The sequence below is a fragment of the Procambarus clarkii genome, chromosome 39 (assembly GCF_040958095.1).
Source record: "Procambarus clarkii isolate CNS0578487 chromosome 39, FALCON_Pclarkii_2.0, whole genome shotgun sequence".
Taxonomy (NCBI): Eukaryota; Metazoa; Arthropoda; class Malacostraca; order Decapoda; family Cambaridae; genus Procambarus; species Procambarus clarkii.
The window spans coordinates 18,674,219-18,681,693 of NC_091188.1; positions in this window are offsets into that span (position 1 = coordinate 18,674,219).

The window sequence follows — 7,475 nt, forward strand, 5'->3', positions numbered from 1 at the left end:
TATATATATATATATATATATATATATATATATATATATATATATATATATATATATATATATAATGAGAGCACTTTTTTCTAAAACACATGCCATTAAACATAACATCAATGTGAATATTAAGTAATGGTAATGTCTTCTCACAGACATAGTAAAATAAAATAAAAACCCTCACTTACGTATTTGTAAATTTTATGTAAAGATTTACAACAAATCATGTTTACCAAGAACTGAACACAAAAAACCATATAGAATCATGGCTGGTAATAGTCTGTAGCAAACTATATTTGGGAGAAAGATCACTTTATTGATTTAAAAAGGGAGAAATAATCTATAAAAGAATTGTATTAGACCTTGAATAACAGTAGAAAGGGTTCTAAAACATACTCTGAATACTCTCTCTGGTAACAAAAGCTTTACTTCGGAGGATAACTTTACAAGAAAAATTATTCTAAGGGAATTAAAATTAGATTTGAATAGATTAATGAATGTAAGTAATCCCAATAGCTGATTTCCTTTGGGTATGGAGGGAGTTACGAGGATTAGCATCCAGATGTACACTTCTGTTATGTATCCGGTTCTCAGAATATCAGGATTACAGAAAGGACACCAGACCATAATTCTATAGAAGACATTACCTCAGGTACATTAGCAGTTGGGATTAGAGGTGGGAAGGGATCAGGAAGTCAAGAAGAATAAGAGGATTGGGTCCAGGATAGCCGCCCATCTACGTACACATCAGATATATACATTAGATATTCATCTGCATTTTACGCAGTTCAGTGCAGTTTGACCATGTCCCCCCAGGAAATGAATCTCCTGACTATCCATATGAAATTATTAAGACCAGAAGAACACAATGATCTCGTGGCAAGAGCAAGGACAATTGTCGAAGATGAAAAGGAAGAATTAACCAGAGGATAACCCCACTCACAATGAGTCACTTTGGCCAATTGTAGGTAACGGAAAGACAAATAAACGAAAAAGAACCGAAGAAACTCCCGAAGAAATCAATTTAGAAGCCCGCCGGAACCTTCGACCAGCCCCCAAACCACTGCTGAGGACCATCTTCAAAGCCATTAAAACAGTAGATGGTCCCACGTATGCCTATATTGCCGAAGTGAAAAAAAGAAACCCAGGAACAGATCTCAGAGCCAAACCTGACATTAGAAGCTGATATAACATATCCACAGCTAACCCAGATACAATTACAAACCTCAGGAATACGGAAGACCTAGTTGAACTAAAATCAGAGGAAAAAGTCACCAAGATGATAGTACAACATTTTCCGGTTAAAATTAATGCAAACAGGCTCTTAGAATGCCCAGGTTTCCCGACAGCAAAAATGTGTAAACACGTCAATGTAGAAACAAGACAGATGCTTGTATCAATAAACGGACCTCGCATCAACACTCTAAATATTGGAATCTATGGACAACTCAGGCTAAGGCTATACAATCCAGAGCCCATGTGCTGTTACAGATGTCAGTGCTTCGGCCACCATAAAGATGGCTGCAGAGGCCCGGAACGATGTGGAGTTTGCAGCGAGCTAAACAACACTGACATAAGCAAAATTCTGGATAAACAAGCATGTGGAACTACCCAGCAAACCCAAAGCCGCAACTCCAAGACAACAAACTACATGACCCACAGTTGAAAGCCAGTGGAACATTCCTCGGGAAGTCCAATTATATATAAATAAAAATCAGTAACAGACTAATGTACCAATTCCTTCCAGTCTAAACAAGATCCTGACCTCGAATAACTGGAGAAAACAAAGCACTACTCCATAAGGCAACAACAACCGAACAGGTCAAAGCAGCAAAATGAATACACCTGCTATTGCCTCCAAGACATCCCAAGCAGTAATGACGACTCCTACATCATCAAATGCCCCAGTAGCTGGAAGTAGCAAAGACACCACGACCCAAACCAGAGTCTCCTCACACACCAAGAAAAAAAAAGAGAGTAAGCCAAAGGCATACCAAGTGACTACTGTTACAATGATTATTGCCTCCCTGACAGAGACCTTCAACGAGATGCTTGACAAAGCATTTCAAGCACTGAACAGACCAGCCCTCAGTTAAGGAAGGAAATGTTAACATAGTTCAAAAAAACAATCTACTGAAGTTATTTTCTCCACACTTCTAAAAGCCCAACCTGAATGGCTTGACGAAGTAAAAGTCAAAGAAGGTGACGAACTGAATTGTTTCGGCACCCAATGGCAGTCTCCACTCCAACCAAGAAGACGGGAAAAACAGCGCATTAGAAACCATCATTGACTCAATGGATTCAACTCTAACAGAATAATGGACAATCTCAAGATTATACAATAGAATATCCAAGGATTCAAAAACAAAGCACAAACACTCAGAGCAGTGCTTCTCAAGGACAACACTGATACTGTTTCATTTACTTCAAGAAATATTTACCAAAACTGAAGAAATATCAATATCCCAGGATATCAAGGTTTCCACTACCCAATTGCACAAGGGGGCACCATAGGCACTTTAATACTAGTAAGAAATCATATCAATGCCACGGCACTCACAGAACTGCCTAACTGTGGTTAGAACATCGAAATTATGGGAGTTAATCTCACTATGAGGAACTCAATGCTGCCCATCTTCAATGTATACAGTAGCCATAGAGAACACAATATGAATCTCTCTGCAATCTTTGAAATAGCAGTCACCACACCTACTAACATCTCGGGTGACTTCAACGCTCATAGTGAATTCAACTTGATTCACCAAGAACCGACGCCAACGGAAGACATGTTGAACACCTTTTGGAAGAAGTGCCTGAAGTCAGTCTACTTATCTCGACGGAACCAAACCAACATTAGGGGGAGGGGGGGGGGGGAAGCTGGATCTCACGTTTATCTCCACCAGTATTTTTGAGTTGTGTCACTGGTCAGCTGACCATGTACTAGCTAGTGGCCACTTTGTTACAAAAATAGTTATATATATAGCACTACCTCCCTGACCTCCAGCTCTCGAGCCCGGATAGAATTTTATCAAAGCTGATTGGACGAAGTTTCAGGAATCTCTTGATACTTGGCACCAAAACTACACTTTTCCTGAAAACACCGAGGAAATGGAAAAATATTTAGTAAATGCAATACATAGAGCAGGAAATCACGCCATCCCAAAGAGGAAAACAATTACCCAACAGCAACACAAGGACCATTGGTATTACTGTGATAGGATCAAAGAACTACATAACAGACTAAATTGTGAACGAAAGAACTTCAGAAGAGATGGAACCGAAGTCAATCTAGGACTTCTTTAAGCTGTCCGAGAACATGTGCAAGAAGAAACAGCAAAAATCAAAGAAGAAGAATAGCTAGAGTGGTGTGCCAAACTAAATCAGCATACATCCTTGGGCGACATCTGGAGGCAGAACAACCAGGCCAAAGGAAAGTCACCTCCTTCTCCGCCCCATCATGTTCATCCAGAGCAAGAAGCAAAAATATCGGCAAATCTATTTGGTTCAAGAGCTAGTTCCACTCAACTTCCTCAAGCAACTCTTACTCACCAACAAATACTTCATGCAGCAAAATAGAAAAAAATAGACGATGCTTTAGCCTTACCTGACGAACTAAACCAAACTCTCAATCTGAAAGAACTCAGAAGAGCTACAAAGAAAACTACACAGCTCCAGGTGAGGACAAAAACATTTACATCATGCTGGGCAATCTAAAGGTTAAGGGTGAAGAAGCCTTCTTGAATCTCATCAACAGAGTATTGGTGACAAGAACTCGACTATACTCTTGAAATAGTGCATATACTCTTGGAATTACAGTTCCCATTCCAAAACCCAAAGACCCAGGAAATCCAAGACCCATCTCATTAACAAGCTGTCTGGCCAAAACTGCGGAAAGAATGACTATTAATCGAATTGACTGGAAAGCTAATCCACTGCACCAAAATTTGTTTGCTTACAGAAAAGGTGTTGGAACCACAGAATGCCTTACATCCCTCTCGGATCAAATCAATCACAAACCAGGAATCTTTATTTTTCTAGACCTGGAAAAAGCCGTCGAGCTAGCCAATGCTCCAGCTACACTGTGCTGCCAAGTAGATACAGAAATCAAAAGACACGCTCTTACCTTTGCCAAGAGAAGCCTGCTTAACCGAGAAGCTAAAGTCAAATTCCAAGGAAAAACATTCTCCTCAAATAGGCGGGAAAACGGGACTCCGCAGGGAGGAATACAAAGCCCCTTATTCTTTAACTATCTCATGGAACAATTCATGAAGCTCAAGTTACCAAAAGCCAAAGTGCTAAACTATGCAACCGGCTTTGTGGTCATCATCAATGGCAAAGGCGCCAGGAACCATGCACAAAAATGCCTAGACATCATCAGCAGGGAAGCGGAACGCATAGCAGTGAAAACGAACTGCAATAAAACCAAAGCAATGGCCTCTAAAATGAGAACTCAAGACATCAGATTCGCGATACAAGGACAGGAAATTGAGTGGGTTACCTCCTTTCAAAACCTTGGAGTTATAATAGACAGACAGTTCAAATTTACTCAAGAAATTGAATATCTTCGGCAACGTTGTAAAGCCAGAAACTCAGCTTTGCGCTCTCTGACCAGTCTTAGAGAGGGTGCATCTCTACCAGCACTCAAAATGTACCTTCGTTCATTTAAGGTCACTCATTGACTATGCTGCTCCTGCTCTTACATTCCTCAGAGATAACCAATGGGAGAAACTGGAAGTGTCTCAAAATGATGCCCTCAGAACAATGCTGGGAGTACATATATATAGAGGCGTCGAGAGAATCTAAGAATGGAAACCACCTTACCAGGTTTAGAAAACAGGATCAAACAAAGAATAGCTACCATAACAGCAAAACTTGTTGGAACCACCGCCAGACTGTCAATCAAAGAGAGCATACGCAGATAGCTTCCCAGAAACCTTCAATATAGAACAAGTGCATGGACGGATAATTTGGTCAAGATTCTAGAGAAAGTTGACTTGAAATGGACCATTAAAAACAAAGGGGAAAATAGACCATATCAACACTTTCAGCAGCCCCCTCCATGAGAAAAATCGAGTCGAAAAATAATCATTGAAGGATTACCAGTTAAAAATCAGCATGTGACTTGTAAGGCTCAAAGCAGTCATAAAACAACAAATGGAAACCATCTCAAAACCGACAACCACTCACATCTTCACAGATGGATCAGGTGATCAACAAAGAGGTTCTGTTCGGGCAGCAGTTTACACTAACAATGAAGCTTACTGAAAGCATCAATAGTGGATGTGCAACATTGCAAACAGAATTATATGCCCTGAAGGAGGACATAAATTATATACTTGAGAATAATTTTCATGATGTCATCATTCATACCGACTCTAAATCTTCGCTCCAGACATTGTTATCCAGTCACCATAGAGGTAATATACAACTCATCACAGAAATCCTACATATAGGAAAAGAAGCATACAATCTTGGCCTGTCAATCCCCCTAAATTGGACACAGAGTTACATTGGCATAGATGGTAATGAAAAGGCAGACTCACAAGCAAAAACTGCCACTGCTCTATCTGTTGCTCAGGTAAAAAGTCCTCCACGTTTCCCCATAGTAAGGAGCAAATCAAGAAGAAAATACTCCCAACTATCAAAAGTCGCAACAGAGTCAAAGTAGCTGAAGGAAGATCCACTGCGATGTGATAGGAACAAGCCACTGGATACTACTCCTTCATGCCTGGCAAAAAGATATCCAGAGACATTCCAGTAGCCCTACGCAAACTCAGACTTGGTTACAAGCGCTGCTAGGAGGTAATAAATTCAATAGTTAAAGAGTGTCATATCTGTGGAACAAATGGAGAGCCGCCACTATTGCATTACCTATTGGAATGTGAAGCAACTGAAGCAACTGAAGCCCTGCGCATCAAACACATCGTTAATCAAACGACAGCAGCTGCATTAGATGCAAATTCCACAGCAACTACAATGATTAGAAAATCAGTTGAAGACTGGGACGACTTGGTCTAGAATAGGCCAAGATTATGTTATTAAAACATGACTAAAACCAGTGCGCTAAAACAGAAGCGAAAATGAACATTGGAAAAGGAGGAAACACCCACCTCAATTCAAAACTTTGACCCAAATATCACAGTAACAAGGTTAATGCAAATAACCGAACTCAATTACTGGCTCACAGTAGCCCGTGCTACATGAGCATTTCGTCTGAGTAGCTAAATCTAAAACAACAACGACGATAGCATCCGCATTAGTCCTTACATGAAAGTCTCGTCCTAACCTCGTGATAAAAGACTCAGACCTTGACAAAACGCTCAGGAGAGTGCTAGAGACTTGGTGTAAATCTTTACATGTAAAGTTCATAAAACTAAATCGTGGGTTTCTATTCTACAGTGTGACTATTGTTAATTTTCATAGATATCTTTCATTCTACGTAAATGCTTTCTACCATCTAGAGGGTGAAGAGACACTAAGCTTTAGTGAAATAATGTTTATTCACGATGTAGATGGTACCCGGTATTAACTTAGAATGGAAAATATCCAGAAGAAAAATGTTGTTGTGTTTAATGATTATATATATATATATATATATATATATATATATATATATATATATATATATATATATATATATATATATATATATATATATATATATATGTGTGTGTGTGTGTGTGTGTCTGTGTGTGTGTGTGTGTGTGTGTGTCTGTGTCTAAATCACGAAAAATAAACACGTGATTAAAAATGTGACAGTGTCAGACCACGGATGAAAATTGAAACATAAATTTCCTTAAGTACTTTCTTATATTAATACATCTTCAGAATGAGTCTCTTTCTTCTGAAGATGTATTAATATACGAAAGTACTTAAGGAAATTCCTGTTTGAATTTTACTCCGTGGTATGACATTGTCATATATATATATATAATATATATATATATATATATATATATACATATATATATAATTGTGTGTGTATAAATCACGAAACAATTAACACGTGATGAACAATGTGACAATGTCAGACCAAGACGGAAGGATTATGAAAGGGGTTTCCTTAAGAACTTTCGTATTTAATAATACATATATCTTTCTGAAGATGTTTAACTAAATACGAAAGTTCTTAAGGAAATTCCTGACTTAATCCTTCCTTCGTGGTCTGACATTGTCATATATATATGTATGTGTATATATATATATATATATATATATATATATATATATATATATACATATATATATATATATATATATATTATATATATATATAAATTTTTTCTTGTAACCTGACATCTCGAGCCGTAACTCTTTTTTAATTACTGTAACACAACCACAGCGAGCCATTAATTTGTTCCACCTTTTTTATGCTGGGTATAATTAAATGGCAATGTAAACTTTTATGTTGGAAATAGCATGTTATATTTTCTTATCGAACTGCATATACTCCAGCTCTAATCATTTTGACATATCAGTGTTAT